The sequence below is a fragment of the Salmo salar genome, chromosome 04 (genome assembly GCF_965601325.2).
Source record: "Salmo salar chromosome 04, fSalSal1, whole genome shotgun sequence".
Taxonomy (NCBI): Eukaryota; Metazoa; Chordata; class Actinopteri; order Salmoniformes; family Salmonidae; genus Salmo; species Salmo salar.
This window is the reverse complement of record NC_138294.1, coordinates 8,176,607-8,192,104: the sequence shown is the minus strand read 5'-3', so window position 1 is coordinate 8,192,104 and position 15,498 is coordinate 8,176,607. Positions and strand designations below refer to the sequence as shown.

At 39.5% G+C, this 15,498-nt stretch overlaps 39 non-coding genes across 39 annotated transcripts; all 39 read left to right on the top strand.

Moving 5' to 3' along the window:
* The first annotated feature begins 220 nt into the window (after positions 1-220).
* On the top strand, positions 221-292 carry trnaq-uug (transfer RNA glutamine (anticodon UUG)). The gene has a single exon. It is a non-coding gene; the product is annotated as a tRNA-Gln (tRNA).
* A 111-nt stretch (positions 293-403) lies between these two features.
* trnaq-cug (transfer RNA glutamine (anticodon CUG)) lies at positions 404-475 on the top strand. Its single transcript has one exon. It is a non-coding gene; the product is annotated as a tRNA-Gln (tRNA).
* Positions 476-999: 524 nt separating this feature from the next.
* trnaq-uug (transfer RNA glutamine (anticodon UUG)) lies at positions 1,000-1,071 on the top strand. The gene has a single exon. It is a non-coding gene; the product is annotated as a tRNA-Gln (tRNA).
* Positions 1,072-1,182: 111 nt separating this feature from the next.
* On the top strand, positions 1,183-1,254 carry trnaq-cug (transfer RNA glutamine (anticodon CUG)). Its single transcript has one exon. It is a non-coding gene; the product is annotated as a tRNA-Gln (tRNA).
* Positions 1,255-1,779: 525 nt separating this feature from the next.
* On the top strand, positions 1,780-1,851 carry trnaq-uug (transfer RNA glutamine (anticodon UUG)). Its single transcript has one exon. It is a non-coding gene; the product is annotated as a tRNA-Gln (tRNA).
* A 111-nt stretch (positions 1,852-1,962) lies between these two features.
* On the top strand, positions 1,963-2,034 carry trnaq-cug (transfer RNA glutamine (anticodon CUG)). Its single transcript has one exon. It is a non-coding gene; the product is annotated as a tRNA-Gln (tRNA).
* Positions 2,035-2,558: 524 nt separating this feature from the next.
* On the top strand, positions 2,559-2,630 carry trnaq-uug (transfer RNA glutamine (anticodon UUG)). Its single transcript has one exon. It is a non-coding gene; the product is annotated as a tRNA-Gln (tRNA).
* Positions 2,631-2,741: 111 nt separating this feature from the next.
* On the top strand, positions 2,742-2,813 carry trnaq-cug (transfer RNA glutamine (anticodon CUG)). The gene has a single exon. It is a non-coding gene; the product is annotated as a tRNA-Gln (tRNA).
* A 524-nt stretch (positions 2,814-3,337) lies between these two features.
* trnaq-uug (transfer RNA glutamine (anticodon UUG)) lies at positions 3,338-3,409 on the top strand. Its single transcript has one exon. It is a non-coding gene; the product is annotated as a tRNA-Gln (tRNA).
* Positions 3,410-3,520: 111 nt separating this feature from the next.
* On the top strand, positions 3,521-3,592 carry trnaq-cug (transfer RNA glutamine (anticodon CUG)). Its single transcript has one exon. It is a non-coding gene; the product is annotated as a tRNA-Gln (tRNA).
* Positions 3,593-4,116: 524 nt separating this feature from the next.
* trnaq-uug (transfer RNA glutamine (anticodon UUG)) lies at positions 4,117-4,188 on the top strand. Its single transcript has one exon. It is a non-coding gene; the product is annotated as a tRNA-Gln (tRNA).
* Positions 4,189-4,299: 111 nt separating this feature from the next.
* trnaq-cug (transfer RNA glutamine (anticodon CUG)) lies at positions 4,300-4,371 on the top strand. Its single transcript has one exon. It is a non-coding gene; the product is annotated as a tRNA-Gln (tRNA).
* Positions 4,372-4,895: 524 nt separating this feature from the next.
* trnaq-uug (transfer RNA glutamine (anticodon UUG)) lies at positions 4,896-4,967 on the top strand. Its single transcript has one exon. It is a non-coding gene; the product is annotated as a tRNA-Gln (tRNA).
* A 111-nt stretch (positions 4,968-5,078) lies between these two features.
* On the top strand, positions 5,079-5,150 carry trnaq-cug (transfer RNA glutamine (anticodon CUG)). The gene has a single exon. It is a non-coding gene; the product is annotated as a tRNA-Gln (tRNA).
* A 524-nt stretch (positions 5,151-5,674) lies between these two features.
* Positions 5,675-5,746, top strand: trnaq-uug (transfer RNA glutamine (anticodon UUG)). The gene has a single exon. It is a non-coding gene; the product is annotated as a tRNA-Gln (tRNA).
* Positions 5,747-5,857: 111 nt separating this feature from the next.
* Positions 5,858-5,929, top strand: trnaq-cug (transfer RNA glutamine (anticodon CUG)). Its single transcript has one exon. It is a non-coding gene; the product is annotated as a tRNA-Gln (tRNA).
* A 525-nt stretch (positions 5,930-6,454) lies between these two features.
* trnaq-uug (transfer RNA glutamine (anticodon UUG)) lies at positions 6,455-6,526 on the top strand. Its single transcript has one exon. It is a non-coding gene; the product is annotated as a tRNA-Gln (tRNA).
* A 697-nt stretch (positions 6,527-7,223) lies between these two features.
* On the top strand, positions 7,224-7,295 carry trnaq-uug (transfer RNA glutamine (anticodon UUG)). The gene has a single exon. It is a non-coding gene; the product is annotated as a tRNA-Gln (tRNA).
* Positions 7,296-7,406: 111 nt separating this feature from the next.
* On the top strand, positions 7,407-7,478 carry trnaq-cug (transfer RNA glutamine (anticodon CUG)). Its single transcript has one exon. It is a non-coding gene; the product is annotated as a tRNA-Gln (tRNA).
* A 525-nt stretch (positions 7,479-8,003) lies between these two features.
* On the top strand, positions 8,004-8,075 carry trnaq-uug (transfer RNA glutamine (anticodon UUG)). The gene has a single exon. It is a non-coding gene; the product is annotated as a tRNA-Gln (tRNA).
* A 111-nt stretch (positions 8,076-8,186) lies between these two features.
* Positions 8,187-8,258, top strand: trnaq-cug (transfer RNA glutamine (anticodon CUG)). The gene has a single exon. It is a non-coding gene; the product is annotated as a tRNA-Gln (tRNA).
* A 524-nt stretch (positions 8,259-8,782) lies between these two features.
* Positions 8,783-8,854, top strand: trnaq-uug (transfer RNA glutamine (anticodon UUG)). The gene has a single exon. It is a non-coding gene; the product is annotated as a tRNA-Gln (tRNA).
* A 111-nt stretch (positions 8,855-8,965) lies between these two features.
* trnaq-cug (transfer RNA glutamine (anticodon CUG)) lies at positions 8,966-9,037 on the top strand. Its single transcript has one exon. It is a non-coding gene; the product is annotated as a tRNA-Gln (tRNA).
* Positions 9,038-9,561: 524 nt separating this feature from the next.
* Positions 9,562-9,633, top strand: trnaq-uug (transfer RNA glutamine (anticodon UUG)). The gene has a single exon. It is a non-coding gene; the product is annotated as a tRNA-Gln (tRNA).
* Positions 9,634-9,744: 111 nt separating this feature from the next.
* On the top strand, positions 9,745-9,816 carry trnaq-cug (transfer RNA glutamine (anticodon CUG)). The gene has a single exon. It is a non-coding gene; the product is annotated as a tRNA-Gln (tRNA).
* A 526-nt stretch (positions 9,817-10,342) lies between these two features.
* Positions 10,343-10,414, top strand: trnaq-uug (transfer RNA glutamine (anticodon UUG)). The gene has a single exon. It is a non-coding gene; the product is annotated as a tRNA-Gln (tRNA).
* A 111-nt stretch (positions 10,415-10,525) lies between these two features.
* On the top strand, positions 10,526-10,597 carry trnaq-cug (transfer RNA glutamine (anticodon CUG)). Its single transcript has one exon. It is a non-coding gene; the product is annotated as a tRNA-Gln (tRNA).
* A 524-nt stretch (positions 10,598-11,121) lies between these two features.
* trnaq-uug (transfer RNA glutamine (anticodon UUG)) lies at positions 11,122-11,193 on the top strand. Its single transcript has one exon. It is a non-coding gene; the product is annotated as a tRNA-Gln (tRNA).
* A 111-nt stretch (positions 11,194-11,304) lies between these two features.
* On the top strand, positions 11,305-11,376 carry trnaq-cug (transfer RNA glutamine (anticodon CUG)). Its single transcript has one exon. It is a non-coding gene; the product is annotated as a tRNA-Gln (tRNA).
* Positions 11,377-11,900: 524 nt separating this feature from the next.
* trnaq-uug (transfer RNA glutamine (anticodon UUG)) lies at positions 11,901-11,972 on the top strand. The gene has a single exon. It is a non-coding gene; the product is annotated as a tRNA-Gln (tRNA).
* Positions 11,973-12,083: 111 nt separating this feature from the next.
* On the top strand, positions 12,084-12,155 carry trnaq-cug (transfer RNA glutamine (anticodon CUG)). The gene has a single exon. It is a non-coding gene; the product is annotated as a tRNA-Gln (tRNA).
* Positions 12,156-12,681: 526 nt separating this feature from the next.
* On the top strand, positions 12,682-12,753 carry trnaq-uug (transfer RNA glutamine (anticodon UUG)). Its single transcript has one exon. It is a non-coding gene; the product is annotated as a tRNA-Gln (tRNA).
* A 111-nt stretch (positions 12,754-12,864) lies between these two features.
* Positions 12,865-12,936, top strand: trnaq-cug (transfer RNA glutamine (anticodon CUG)). Its single transcript has one exon. It is a non-coding gene; the product is annotated as a tRNA-Gln (tRNA).
* Positions 12,937-13,460: 524 nt separating this feature from the next.
* On the top strand, positions 13,461-13,532 carry trnaq-uug (transfer RNA glutamine (anticodon UUG)). The gene has a single exon. It is a non-coding gene; the product is annotated as a tRNA-Gln (tRNA).
* Positions 13,533-13,643: 111 nt separating this feature from the next.
* Positions 13,644-13,715, top strand: trnaq-cug (transfer RNA glutamine (anticodon CUG)). Its single transcript has one exon. It is a non-coding gene; the product is annotated as a tRNA-Gln (tRNA).
* A 524-nt stretch (positions 13,716-14,239) lies between these two features.
* trnaq-uug (transfer RNA glutamine (anticodon UUG)) lies at positions 14,240-14,311 on the top strand. The gene has a single exon. It is a non-coding gene; the product is annotated as a tRNA-Gln (tRNA).
* Positions 14,312-14,422: 111 nt separating this feature from the next.
* On the top strand, positions 14,423-14,494 carry trnaq-cug (transfer RNA glutamine (anticodon CUG)). The gene has a single exon. It is a non-coding gene; the product is annotated as a tRNA-Gln (tRNA).
* Positions 14,495-15,018: 524 nt separating this feature from the next.
* trnaq-uug (transfer RNA glutamine (anticodon UUG)) lies at positions 15,019-15,090 on the top strand. The gene has a single exon. It is a non-coding gene; the product is annotated as a tRNA-Gln (tRNA).
* Positions 15,091-15,201: 111 nt separating this feature from the next.
* Positions 15,202-15,273, top strand: trnaq-cug (transfer RNA glutamine (anticodon CUG)). The gene has a single exon. It is a non-coding gene; the product is annotated as a tRNA-Gln (tRNA).
* Positions 15,274-15,498: the final 225 nt, after the last annotated feature.

Sequence of the window (15,498 nt, the reverse complement as noted above, 5' to 3'; positions counted from 1 at the left end):
AGCATTCTATGCTGTAAAGGTTATCACTCTGGATCTTGCAATCTGAGTTCAAATCTCGGTAGGACCTACCATGTGAATTAATCTGCCCCGTGGAACTGGAATATAGCTGTCCAACGATTGTTGAAAGTATTTGCAACACGTGATAGGAACGACAGTCCACATTTGCTCATTAAAACGCGTAATTTTTTTTCTGTACAATTCCCAAATGGATGTATAATATGGTTCTATGGTGTAATGGTTAGCACTCTGGACTTTGAATCCAGTGATCCGAGTTCAAATCTCGGTAGAACCTTTCTAGCTTTTGTGCTGAATTATTCACGTGGCCTACCAATAATCTCATTTCTAGTTGTTTATCCGGTGAACAAATGACAGGAAAATCTGAACACTTCAATAATTACTATGGGGTTCTATGGTGTAATGGTTAGCACTCAGGACTCTGAATCCTGCGATCCGAGTTCAAATCTCGGTAGGACCTACCTTCATTCTGCATTGACATACTGCTCTCCTGTCAACTTTAAAATAGCCTTGTGTGAAAGAAACAAGTGGGTGGGAGTCGACAAGCAGTCTTTGGTACGCATGAATGGCCAGCCTGCAGGAAATTTTTAATATGAATGCCTAGTACATTTATTAATTGAAAACTTGCTGCCCCCCAATGAACTGAAAATAATTAAGATTTTTTTCAAGATGTTACATGGTAGGGTAGCCCAGGTGATACCGTTTCTGTCCAGAAAATATTTTCTCTGTTTTTCCTGTGAACCAAGGACAGTAAAATCTGAACCAGCATTCTATGCTGTAAAGGTTATCACTCTGGATCTTGCAATCTGAGTTCAAATCTCGGTAGGACCTACCATGTGAATTAATCTGCCCCGTGGAACTGGAATATAGCTGTACAACGATTGTTGAAAGTATTTGCAACACGTGATAGGAACGACAGTCCACATTTGCTAATTAAAACGCGTAATTTTTTTTCTGTACAATTCCCAAATGGATGTATAATATGGTTCTATGGTGTAATGGTTAGCACTCTGGACTTTGAATCCAGTGATCTGGGTTCAAATCTCGGTAGAACCTTTCTAGCTTTTGTGCTGAATTATTCACGTGGCCTACCAATAATCTCATTTCTAGCTGTTTATCCGGTGAACAAATGACAGGAAAATCTGAACACTTCAATAATTACTATGGGGTTCTATGGTGTAATGGTTAGCACTCAGGACTCTGAATTCTGCGATCCGAGTTGAAATCTCGGTAGGACCTACCTTCATTCTGCAGTGACATACTGCTCTCCTTTTCAACTTTAAAATAGCCTTGTGTGAAAGAAACAAGTGGGTGGGAGTCGATAAGCAGTCTTTGGTACGCATGAATGGCCAGCCTGCAGGACATTTTTAATATGAATGCCTAGTACATTTATTAATTGAAAACTTGCTGCCCCCCAATGAACTGAAAATAATTAAGATTTTTTTCAAGATGTTACATGGTAGGGTAGCCCAGGTGATACCGTTTCTGTCCAGAAAATATTTTCTCTGTTTTTCCTGTGAAAAAAGGACAGTAAAATCTGAACCAGCATTCTATGCTGTAAAGGTTATCACTCTGGATCTTGCAATCTGAGTTCAAATCTCGGTAGGACCTACCATGTGAATTAATCTGCCCCGTGGAACTGGAATATAGCTGTCCAACGATTGTTGAAAGTATTTGCAACACGTGATAGGAACGACAGTCCACATTTGCTAATTAAAACGCGTAAAATTTTTTCTGTACAATTCCCAAATGGATGTATAATATGGTTCTATGGTGTAATGGTTAGCACTCTGGACTTTGAATCCAGTGATCCGAGTTCAAATCTCAGTAGAACCTTCCTAGCTTTTGTGCTGAATTATTCACGTGGCCTACCAATAATCTCATTTCTAGCTGTTTATCCGGTGAACAAATGACAGGAAAATCTGAACACTTCAATAATTGCTATGGGGTTCTATGGTGTAATGGTTAGCACTCAGGACTCTGAATCCTGCGATCCGAGTTCAAATCTCGGTAGGACCTACCTTCATTCTGCATTGACATACTGCTCTCCTGTCAACTTTAAAATACCCTTGTGTGAAAGAAACAAGAGGGTGGGAGTCGATAAGCAGTCTTTGGTACGCATGAATGGCCAGCCTGCAGGACATTTTTAATATGAATGCCTAGTACATTTATTAATTGAAAACTTGCTGCCCCCCAATGAACTGAAAATAATTAAGATTTTTTTCAAGATGTTACATGGTAGGGTAGCCCAGGTGATACCGTTTCTGTCCAGAAAATATTTTCTCTGTTTTTCCTGTGAACCAAGGACAGTAAAATCTGAACCAGCATTCTATGCTGTAAAGGTTATCACTCTGGATCTTGCAATCTGAGTTCAAATCTCGGTAGGACCTACCATGTGAATTAATCTGCCCCGTGGAACTGGAATATAGCTGTCCAACGATTGTTGAAAGTATTTGCAACACGTGATAGGAACGACAGTCCACATTTGCTAATTAAAACGCGTAATTTTTTTTCTGTACAATTCCCAAATGGATGTATAATATGGTTCTATGGTGTAATGGTTAGCACTCTGGACTTTGAATCCAGTGATCCGAGTTCAAATCTCAGTAGAACCTTTCTAGCTTTTGTGCTGAATTATTCACGTGGCCTACCAATAATCTCATTTCTAGCTGTTTATCCGGTGAACAAATGACAGGAAAATCTGAACACTTCAATAATTACTATGGGGTTCTATGGTGTAATGGTTAGCACTAAGGACTCTGAATCCTGCGATCCGAGTTCAAATCTCGGTAGGACCTACCTTCATTCTGCATTGACATACTGCTCTCCTGTCAACTTTAAAATAGCCTTGTGTGAAAGAAACAAGTGGGTGGGAGTCGATAAGCAGTCTTTGGTACGCATGAATGGCCAGCCTGCAGGACATTTTTAATATGAATGCCTAGTACATTTATTAATTGAAAACTTGCTGCCCCCCAATGAACTGAAAATAATTAAGATTTTTTTCAAGATGTTACATGGTAGGGTAGCCCAGGTGATACCGTTTCTGTCCAGAAAATATTTTCTCTGTTTTTCCTGTGAAAAAAGGACAGTAAAATCTGAACCAGCATTCTATGCTGTAAAGGTTATCACTCTGGATCTTGCAATCTGAGTTCAAATCTCGGTAGGACCTACCATGTGAATTAATCTGCCCCGTGGAACTGGAATATAGCTGTCCAACGATTGTTGAAAGTATTTGCAACACGTGATAGGAACGACAGTCCACATTTGCTAATTAAAACGCGTACATTTTTTTCTGTACAATTCCCAAATGGATGTATAATATGGTTCTATGGTGTAATGGTTAGCACTCTGGACTTTGAATCCAGTGATCCGAGTTCAAATCTCAGTAGAACCTTTCTAGCTTTTGTGCTGAATTATTCACGTGGCCTACCAATAATCTCATTTCTAGCTGTTTATCCGGTGAACAAATGACAGGAAAATCTGAACACTTCAATAATTGCTATGGGGTTCTATGGTGTAATGGTTAGCACTCAGGACTCTGAATCCTGCGATCCGAGTTCAAATCTCGGTAGGACCTACCTTCATTCTGCATTGACATACTGCTCTCCTGTCAACTTTAAAATACCCTTGTGTGAAAGAAACAAGAGGGTGGGAGTCAATAAGCAGTCTTTGGTACGCATGAATGGCCAGCCTGCAGGACATTTTTAATATGAATGCCTAGTTCATTTATTAATTGAAAACTTGCTGCCCCCCAATGAACTGAAAATAATTAAGATTTTTTTCAAGATGTTACATGGTAGGGTAGCCCAGGTGATACCGTTTCTGTCCAGAAAATATTTTCTCTGTTTTTCCTGTGAACCAAGGACAGTAAAATCTGAACCAGCATTCTATGCTGTAAAGGTTATCACTCTGGATCTTGCAATCTGAGTTCAAATCTCGGTAGGACCTACCATGTGAATTAATCTGCCCCGTGGAACTGGAATATAGCTGTCCAACGATTGTTGAAAGTATTTGCAACACGTGATAGGAACGACAGTCCACATTTGCTCATTAAAACGCGTAATTTTTTTTCTGTACAATTCCCAAATGGATGTATAATATGGTTCTATGGTGTAATGGTTAGCACTCTGGACTTTGAATCCAGTGATCCGAGTTCAAATCTCGGTAGAACCTTTCTAGCTTTTGTGCTGAATTATTCACGTGGCCTACCAATAATCTCATTTCTAGTTGTTTATCCGGTGAACAAATGACAGGAAAATCTGAACACTTCAATAATTACTATGGGGTTCTATGGTGTAATGGTTAGCACTCAGGACTCTGAATCCTGCGATCCGAGTTCAAATCTCAGTAGGACCTACCTTCATTCTGCATTGACATACTGCTCTCCTGTCAACTTTAAAATACCCTTGTGTGAAAGAAACAAGAGGGTGGGAGTCGATAAGCAGTCTTTGGTACGCATGAATGGCCAGCCTGCAGGACATTTTTAATATGAATGCCTAGTTCATTTATTAATTGAAAACTTGCTGCCCCCCAATGAACTGAAAATAATTAAGATTTTTTTCAAGATGTTACATGGTAGGGTAGCCCAGGTGATACCGTTTCTGTCCAGAAAATATTTTCTCTGTTTTTCCTGTGAACCAAGGACAGTAAAATCTGAACCAGCATTCTATGCTGTAAAGGTTATCACTCTGGATCTTGCAATCTGAGTTCAAATCTCGGTAGGACCTACCATGTGAATTAATCTGCCCCGTGGAACTGGAATATAGCTGTCCAACGATTGTTGAAAGTATTTGCAACACGTGATAGGAACGACAGTCCACATTTGCTCATTAAAACGCGTAATTTTTTTTCTGTACAATTCCCAAATGGATGTATAATATGGTTCTATGGTGTAATGGTTAGCACTCTGGACTTTGAATCCAGTGATCCGAGTTCAAATCTCGGTAGAACCTTTCTAGCTTTTGTGCTGAATTATTCACGTGGCCTACCAATAATCTCATTTCTAGTTGTTTATCCGGTGAACAAATGACAGGAAAATCTGAACACTTCAATAATTACTATGGGGTTCTATGGTGTAATGGTTAGCACTCAGGACTCTGAATCCTGCGATCCGAGTTCAAATCTCGGTAGGACCTACCTTCATTCTGCATTGACATACTGCTCTCCTGTCAACTTTAAAATAGCCTTGTGTGAAAGAAACAAGTGGGTGGGAGTCGACAAGCAGTCTTTGGTACGCATGAATGGCCAGCCTGCAGGAAATTTTTAATATGAATGCCTAGTACATTTATTAATTGAAAACTTGCTGCCCCCCAATGAACTGAAAATAATTAAGATTTTTTTCAAGATGTTACATGGTAGGGTAGCCCAGGTGATACCGTTTCTGTCCAGAAAATATTTTCTCTGTTTTTCCTGTGAACCAAGGACAGTAAAATCTGAACCAGCATTCTATGCTGTAAAGGTTATCACTCTGGATCTTGCAATCTGAGTTCAAATCTCGGTAGGACCTACCATGTGAATTAATCTGCCCCGTGGAACTGGAATATAGCTGTACAACGATTGTTGAAAGTATTTGCAACACGTGATAGGAACGACAGTCCACATTTGCTAATTAAAACGCGTAATTTTTTTTCTGTACAATTCCCAAATGGATGTATAATATGGTTCTATGGTGTAATGGTTAGCACTCTGGACTTTGAATCCAGTGATCTGGGTTCAAATCTCGGTAGAACCTTTCTAGCTTTTGTGCTGAATTATTCACGTGGCCTACCAATAATCTCATTTCTAGCTGTTTATCCGGTGAACAAATGACAGGAAAATCTGAACACTTCAATAATTACTATGGGGTTCTATGGTGTAATGGTTAGCACTCAGGACTCTGAATCCTGCGATCCGAGTTGAAATCTCGGTAGGACCTACCTTCATTCTGCAGTGACATACTGCTCTCCTTTTCAACTTTAAAATAGCCTTGTGTGAAAGAAACAAGTGGGTGGGAGTCGATAAGCAGTCTTTGGTACGCATGAATGGCCAGCCTGCAGGAAATTTTTAATATGAATGCCTAGTACATTTATTAATTGAAAACTTGCTGCCCCCCAATGAACTGAAAATAATTAAGATTTTTTTCAAGATGTTACATGGTAGGGTAGCCCAGGTGATACCGTTTCTGTCCAGAAAATATTTTCTCTGTTTTTCCTGTGAAAAAAGGACAGTAAAATCTGAACCAGCATTCTATGCTGTAAAGGTTATCACTCTGGATCTTGCAATCTGAGTTCAAATCTCGGTAGGACCTACCATGTGAATTAATCTGCCCCGTGGAACTGGAATATAGCTGTCCAACGATTGTTGAAAGTATTTGCAACACGTGATAGGAACGACAGTCCACATTTGCTAATTAAAACGCGTACATTTTTTTCTGTACAATTCCCAAATGGATGTATAATATGGTTCTATGGTGTAATGGTTAGCACTCTGGACTTTGAATCCAGTGATCCGAGTTCAAATCTCAGTAGAACCTTTCTAGCTTTTGTGCTGAATTATTCACGTGGCCTACCAATAATCTCATTTCTAGCTGTTTATCCGGTGAACAAATGACAGGAAAATCTGAACACTTCAATAATTGCTATGGTGTAATGGTTAGCACTCAGGACTCTGAATCCTGCGATCTGAGTTCAAATCTCGGTAGGACCTACCTTCATTCTGCATTGACATACTGCTCTCCTGTCAACTTTAAAATACCCTTGTGTGAAAGAAACAAGAGGGTGGGAGTCGATAAGCAGTCTTTGGTACGCATGAATGGCCAGCCTGCAGGACATTTTTAATATGAATGCCTAGTTCATTTATTAATTGAAAACTTGCTGCCCCCCAATGAACTGAAAATAATTAAGATTTTTTTCAAGATGTTACATGGTAGGGTAGCCCAGGTGATACCGTTTCTGTCCAGAAAATATTTTCTCTGTTTTTCCTGTGAACCAAGGACAGTAAAATCTGAACCAGCATTCTATGCTGTAAAGGTTATCACTCTGGATCTTGCAATCTGAGTTCAAATCTCGGTAGGACCTAGCATGTGAATTAATCTGCCCCGTGGAACTGGAATATAGCTGTCCAACGATTGTTGAAAGTATTTGCAACACGTGATAGGAACGACAGTCCACATTTGCTCATTAAAACGCGTAATTTTTTTTCTGTACAATTCCCAAATGGATGTATAATATGGTTCTATGGTGTAATGGTTAGCACTCTGGACTTTGAATCCAGTGATCCGAGTTCAAATCTCGGTAGAACCTTTCTAGCTTTTGTGCTGAATTATTCACGTGGCCTACCAATAATCTCATTTCTAGTTGTTTATCCGGTGAACAAATGACAGGAAAATCTGAACACTTCAATAATTACTATGGGGTTCTATGGTGTAATGGTTAGCACTCAGGACTCTGAATCCTGCGATCCGAGTTCAAATCTCGGTAGGACCTACCTTCATTCTGCATTGACATACTGCTCTCCTGTCAACTTTAAAATAGCCTTGTGTGAAAGAAACAAGTGGGTGGGAGTCGACAAGCAGTCTTTGGTACGCATGAATGGCCAGCCTGCAGGAAATTTTTAATATGAATGCCTAGTACATTTATTAATTGAAAACTTGCTGCCCCCCAATGAACTGAAAATAATTAAGATTTTTTTCAAGATGTTACATGGTAGGGTAGCCCAGGTGATACCGTTTCTGTCCAGAAAATATTTTCTCTGTTTTTCCTGTGAACCAAGGACAGTAAAATCTGAACCAGCATTCTATGCTGTAAAGGTTATCACTCTGGATCTTGCAATCTGAGTTCAAATCTCGGTAGGACCTACCATGTGAATTAATCTTCCCACGTGGAACTGGAATATAGCTGTCCAACGATTGTTGAAAGTATTTGCAACACGTGATAGGAACGACAGTCCACATTTGCTAATTAAAACGCGTAAATTTTTTTCTGTACAATTCCCAAATGGATGTATAATATGGTTCTATGGTGTAATGGTTAGCACTCTGGACTTTGAATCCAGTGATCCGAGTTCAAATCTCAGTAGAACCTTTCTAGCTTTTGTGCTGAATTATTCACGTGGCCTACCAATAATCTCATTTCTAGCTGTTTATCCGGTGAACAAATGACAGGAAAATCTGAACACTTCAATAATTGCTATGGGGTTCTATGGTGTAATGGTTAGCACTCAGGACTCTGAATCCTGCGATCCGAGTTCAAATCTCGGTAGGACCTACCTTCATTCTGCATTGACATAATGCTCTCCTGTCAACTTTAAAATACCCTTGTGTGAAAGAAACAAGAGGGTGGGAGTCGATAAGCAGTCTTTGGTACGCATGAATGGCCAGCCTGCAGGACATTTTTAATATGAATGCCTAGTACATTTATTAATTGAAAACTTGCTGCCCCCCAATGAACTGAAAATAATTAAGATTTTTTTCAAGATGTTACATGGTAGGGTAGCCCAGGTGATACCGTTTCTGTCCAGAAAATATTTTCTCTGTTTTTCCTGTGAACCAAGGACAGTAAAATCTGAACCAGCATTCTATGCTGTAAAGGTTATCACTCTGGATCTTGCAATCTGAGTTCAAATCTCGGTAGGACCTACCATGTGAATTAATCTGCCCCGTGGAACTGGAATATAGCTGTCCAACGATTGTTGAAAGTATTTGCAACACGTGATAGGAACGACAGTCCACATTTGCTCATTAAAACGCGTAATTTTTTTTCTGTACAATTCCCAAATGGATGTATAATATGGTTCTATGGTGTAATGGTTAGCACTCTGGACTTTGAATCCAGTGATCCGAGTTCAAATCTCGGTAGAACCTTTCTAGCTTTTGTGCTGAATTATTCACGTGGCCTACCAATAATCTCATTTCTAGTTGTTTATCCGGTGAACAAATGACAGGAAAATCTGAACACTTCAATAATTACTATGGGGTTCTATGGTGTAATGGTTAGCACTCAGGACTCTGAATCCTGCGATCCGAGTTCAAATCTCGGTAGGACCTACCTTCATTCTGCATTGACATACTGCTCTCCTGTCAACTTTAAAATAGCCTTGTGTGAAAGAAACAAGTGGGTGGGAGTCGACAAGCAGTCTTTGGTACGCATGAATGGCCAGCCTGCAGGAAATTTTTAATATGAATGCCTAGTACATTTATTAATTGAAAACTTGCTGCCCCCCAATGAACTGAAAATAATGAAGATTTTTTTCAAGATGTTACATGGTAGGGTAGCCCAGGTGATACCGTTTCTGTCCAGAAAATATTTTCTCTGTTTTTCCTGTGAACCAAGGACAGTAAAATCTGAACCAGCATTCTATGCTGTAAAGGTTATCACTCTGGATCTTGCAATCTGAGTTCAAATCTCGGTAGGACCTACCATGTGAATTAATCTGCCCCGTGGAACTGGAATATAGCTGTACAACGATTGTTGAAAGTATTTGCAACACGTGATAGGAACGACAGTCCACATTTGCTAATTAAAACGCGTAATTTTTTTTCTGTACAATTCCCAAATGGATGTATAATATGGTTCTATGGTGTAATGGTTAGCACTCTGGACTTTGAATCCAGTGATCTGGGTTCAAATCTCGGTAGAACCTTTCTAGCTTTTGTGCTGAATTATTCACGTGGCCTACCAATAATCTCATTTCTAGCTGTTTATCCGGTGAACAAATGACAGGAAAATCTGAACACTTCAATAATTACTATGGGGTTCTATGGTGTAATGGTTAGCACTCAGGACTCTGAATCCTGCGATCCGAGTTGAAATCTCGGTAGGACCTACCTTCATTCTGCAGTGACATACTGCTCTCCTTTTCAACTTTAAAATAGCCTTGTGTGAAAGAAACAAGTGGGTGGGAGTCGATAAGCAGTCTTTGGTACGCATGAATGGCCAGCCTGCAGGAAATTTTTAATATGAATGCCTAGTACATTTATTAATTGAAAACTTGCTGCCCCCCAATGAACTGAAAATAATTAAGATTTTTTTCAAGATGTTACATGGTAGGGTAGCCCAGGTGATACCGTTTCTGTCCAAAAAATATTTTCTCTGTTTTTCCTGTGAACCAAGGACAGTAAAATCTGAACCAGCATTCTATGTTGTAAAGGTTATCACTCTGGATCTTGCAATCTGAGTTCAAATCTCGGTAGGACCTACCATGTGAATTAATCTTCCCACGTGGAACTGGAATATAGCTGTCCAACGATTGTTGAAAGTATTTGCAACACGTGATAGGAACGACAGTCCACATTTGCTAATTAAAACGCGTAATTTTTTTTCTGTACAATTCCCAAATGGATGTATAATATGGTTCTATGGTGTAATGGTTAGCACTCTGGACTTTGAATCCAGTGATCCGAGTTCAAATCTCAGTAGAACCTTTCTAGCTTTTGTGCTGAATTATTCACGTGGCCTACCAATAATCTCATTTCTAGCTGTTTATCCGGTGAACAAATGACAGGAAAATCTGAACACTTCAATAATTACTATGGGGTTCTATGGTGTAATGGTTAGCACTAAGGACTCTGAATCCTGCGATCCGAGTTCAAATCTCGGTAGGACCTACCTTCATTCTGCATTGACATACTGCTCTCCTGTCAACTTTAAAATAGCCTTGTGTGAAAGAAACAAGTGGGTGGGAGTCGATAAGCAGTCTTTGGTACGCATGAATGGCCAGCCTGCAGGACATTTTTAATATGAATGCCTAGTACATTTATTAATTGAAAACTTGCTGCCCCCCAATGAACTGAAAATAATTAAGATTTTTTTCAAGATGTTACATGGTAGGGTAGCCCAGGTGATACCGTTTCTGTCCAGAAAATATTTTCTCTGTTTTTCCTGTGAACCAAGGACAGTAAAATCTGAACCAGCATTCTATGCTGTAAAGGTTATCACTCTGGATCTTGCAATCTGAGTTCAAATCTCGGTAGGACCTACCATGTGAATTAATCTGCCCCGTGGAACTGGAATATAGCTGTCCAACGATTGTTGAAAGTATTTGCAACACGTGATAGGAACGACAGTCCACATTTGCTAATTAAAACGCGTAAATTTTTTTCTGTACAATTCCCAAATGGATGTATAATATGGTTCTATGGTGTAATGGTTAGCACTCTGGACTTTGAATCCAGTGATCCGAGTTCAAATCTCAGTAGAACCTTTCTAGCTTTTGTGCTGAATTATTCACGTGGCCTACCAATAATCTCATTTCTAGCTGTTTATCCGGTGAACAAATGACAGGAAAATCTGAACACTTCAATAATTACTATGGGGTTCTATGGTGTAATGGTTAGCACTCAGGACTCTGAATCCTGCGATCCGAGTTCAAATCTCGGTAGGACCTACCTTCATTCTGCATTGACATACTGCTCTCCTGTCAACTTTAAAATAGCCTTGTGTGAAAGAAACAAGTGGGTGGGAGTCGACAAGCAGTCTTTGGTACGCATGAATGGCCAGCCTGCAGGAAATTTTTAATATGAATGCCTAGTACATTTATTAATTGAAAACTTGCTGCCCCCCAATGAACTGAAAATAATTAAGATTTTTTTCAAGATGTTACATGGTAGGGTAGCCCAGGTGATACCGTTTCTGTCCAGAAAATATTTTCTCTGTTTTTCCTGTGAACCAAGGACAGTAAAATCTGAACCAGCATTCTATGCTGTAAAGGTTATCACTCTGGATCTTGCAATCTGAGTTCAAATCTCGGTAGGACCTACCATGTGAATTAATCTGCCCCGTGGAACTGGAATATAGCTGTACAACGATTGTTGAAAGTATTTGCAACACGTGATAGGAACGACAGTCCACATTTGCTAATTAAAACGCGTAATTTTTTTTCTATACAATTCCCAAATGGATGTATAATATGGTTCTATGGTGTAATGGTTAGCACTCTGGACTTTGAATCCAGTGATCCGGGTTCAAATCTCGGTAGAACCTTTCTAGCTTTTGTGCTGAATTATTCACGTGGCCTACCAATAATCTCATTTCTAGCTGTTTATCCGGTGAACAAATGACAGGAAAATCTGAACACTTCAATAATTACTATGGGGTTCTATGGTGTAATGGTTAGCACTCAGGACTCTGAATCCTGCGATCCGAGTTGAAATCTCGGTAGGACCTACCTTCATTCTGCAGTGACATACTGCTCTCCTTTTCAACTTTAAAATAGCCTTGTGTGAAAGAAACAAGTGGGTGGGAGTCGATAAGCAGTCTTTGGTACGCATGAATGGCCAGCCTGCAGGAAATTTTTAATATGAATGCCTAGTACATTTATTAATTGAAAACTTGCTGCCCCCCAATGAACTGAATATAATTAAGATTTTTTTCAAGATGTTACATGGTAGGGTAGCCCAGGTGATACCGTTTCTGTCCAGAAAATATTTTCTCTGTTTTTCCTGTGAACCAAGGACAGTAAAATCTGAACCAGCATTCTATGCTGTAAAGGTTATCACTCTGGATCTTGCAATCTGAGTTCAAATCTCGGTAGGACCTACCATGTGAATTAATCTTCCCACGTGGAACTGGAATATAGCTGTCCAACGATTGTTGAAAGTATTTGCAACACGTGATAGGAACGACAGTCCACATTTGCTAATTAAAACGCGTAATTTTTTTTCTGTACAATTCCCAAATGGATGTATAATATGGTTCTATGGTGTAATGGTTAGCACTCTGGACTTTGAATCCAGTGATCCGAGTTCAAATCTCAGTAGAACCTTTCTAGCTTTTGTGCTGAATTATTCACGTGGCCTACCAATAATCTCATTTCTAGCTGTTTATCCGGTGAACAAATGACAGGAAAATCTGAACACTTCAATAATTACTATGGGGTTCTATGGTGTAATGGTTAGCACTCAGGACTCTGAATCCTGCGATCCGAGTTGAAATCTCGGTAGGACCTACCTTCATTCTGCAGTGACATACTGCTCTCCTGTCAACTTTAAAATAGCCTTGTGTGAAAGAAACAAGTGGGTGGGAGTCGATAAGCAGTCTTTGGTACGCATGAATTGCCAGCCTGCAGGAAATTTTTAATATGAATGCCTAGTACATTTATTAATTGAAAACTTGCTGCCCCCCAATGAACTGAAAATAATAACGATTTTTTTCAAGATGTTACATGGTAGGGTAGCCCAGGTGATACCGTTTCTGTCCAGAAAATATTTTCTCTGTTTTTCCTTTGAACCAAGGACAGTAAAATCTGAACCAGCATTCTATGCTGTAAAGGTTATCACTCTGGATCTTGCAATCTGAGTTCAAATCTCGGTAGGACCTACCATGTGAATTAATCTGCCCCGTGGAACTGGAATATAGCTGTCCAACGATTGTTGAAAGTATTTGCAACACGTGATAGGAACGACAGTCCACATTTGCTAATTAAAACGCGTAATTTTTTTTCTGTACAATTCCCAAATGGATGTATAATATGGTTCTATGGTGTAATGGTTAGCACTCTGGACTTTGAATCCAGTGATCCGAGTTCAAATCTCGGTAGAACTTTTCTAGCTTTTGTGCTGAATTATTCACGTGGCCTACCAATAATCTCATTTCTAGCTGTTTATCCGGTGAACAAATGACAGGAAAATCTGAACACTTCAATAATTACTATGGGGTTCTATGGTGTAATGGTTAGCACTCAGGACTCTGAATCCTGCGATCCGAGTTCAAATCTCGGTAGGACCTACCTTCATTCTGCATTGACATACAGCTCTCCTGTCAACTTTAAAATAGCCTTGTGTGAAAGAAACAAGTGGGTGGGAGTCGATAAGCAGTCTTTGGTACGCATGAATGGCCAGCCTGCAGGACATTTTTAATATGAATGCCTAGTACATTTATTAATTGAAAACTTGCTGCCCCCCAATGAACTGAAAATAATTAAGATTTTTTTCAAGATGTTACATGGTAGGGTAGCCCAGGTGATAACGTTTCTGTCCAGAAAATATTTTCTCTGTTTTTCCTGTGAACCAAGGACAGTAAAATCTGAACCAGCATTCTATTCTGTAAAGGTTATCACTCTGGATCTTGCAATCTGAGTTCAAATCTCGGTAGGACCTACCATGTGAATTAATCTGCCCCGTGGAACTGGAATATAGCTGTCCAACGATTGTTGAAAGTATTTGCAACACGTGATAGGAACGACAGTCCACATTTGCTAATTAAAACGCGTAATTTTTTTTCTGTACAATTCCCAAATGGATGTATAATATGGTTCTATGGTGTAATGGTTAGCACTCTGGACTTTGAATCCAGTGATCCGAGTTCAAATCTCGGTAGAACCTTTCTAGCTTTTATGCTGAATTATTCACGTGGCCTACCAATAATCTCATTTCTAGCTGTTTATCCGGTGAACAAATGACAGGAAAATCTGAACACTTCAATAATTACTATGGGGTTCTATGGTTTAATGGTTAGCACTCAGGACTCTGAATCCTGCGATCTGAGTTCAAATCTCGGTAGGACCTATCTTCATTCTGCATTGACATACTGCTCTCCTGTCAACTTTAAAATAGCCTTGTGTGAAAGAAACAAGTGGGTGGGAGTCGATAAGCAGTCTTTGGTACGCATGAATGGCCAGCCTGCAGGAAATTTTTAATATGAATGCCTAGTACATTTATTAATTGAAAACTTGCTGCCCCCCAATGAACTGAAAATAATTAAGATTTTTTTCAAGATGTTACATGGTAGGGTAGCCCAGGTGATACCGTTTCTGTCCAGAAAATATTTTCTCTGTTTTTCCTGTGAACCAAGGACAGTAAAATCTGAACCAGCATTCTATGCTGTAAAGGTTATCACTCTGGATCTTGCAATCTGAGTTCAAATCTCGGTAGGACCTACCATGTGAATTAATCTGCCCCGTGGAACTGGAATATAGCTGTCCAACGATTGTTGAAAGTATTTGCAACACGTGATAGGAACGACAGTCCACATTTGCTAATTAAAACGCGTAATTTTTTTTCTGTACAATTCCCAAATGGATGTATAATATGGTTCTATGGTGTAATGGTTAGCACTCTGGACTTTGAATCCAGTGATCCGAGTTCAAATCTCGGTAGAACCTTTCTAGCTTTTATGCTGAATTATTCACGTGGCCTACCAATAATCTCATTTCTAGCTGTTTATCCGGTGAACAAATGACAGGAAAATCTGAACACTTCAATAATTACTATGGGGTTCTATGGTTTAATGGTTAGCACTCAGGACTCTGAATCCTGCGATCCGAGTTCAAATCTCGGTAGGACCTACCTTCATTCTGCATTGACATACTGCTCTCCTGTCAACTTTAAAATAGCCTTGTGTGAAAGAAACAAGTGGGTGGGAGTCGATAAGCAGTCTTTGGTACGCATGAATGGCCAGCCTGCAGGAAATTTTTAATATGAATGCCTAGTACATTTATTAATTGAAAACTTGCTGCCCCCCAATGAACTGAAAATAATGAATATTTTTTTCAAGATGTTACATGGTAGGG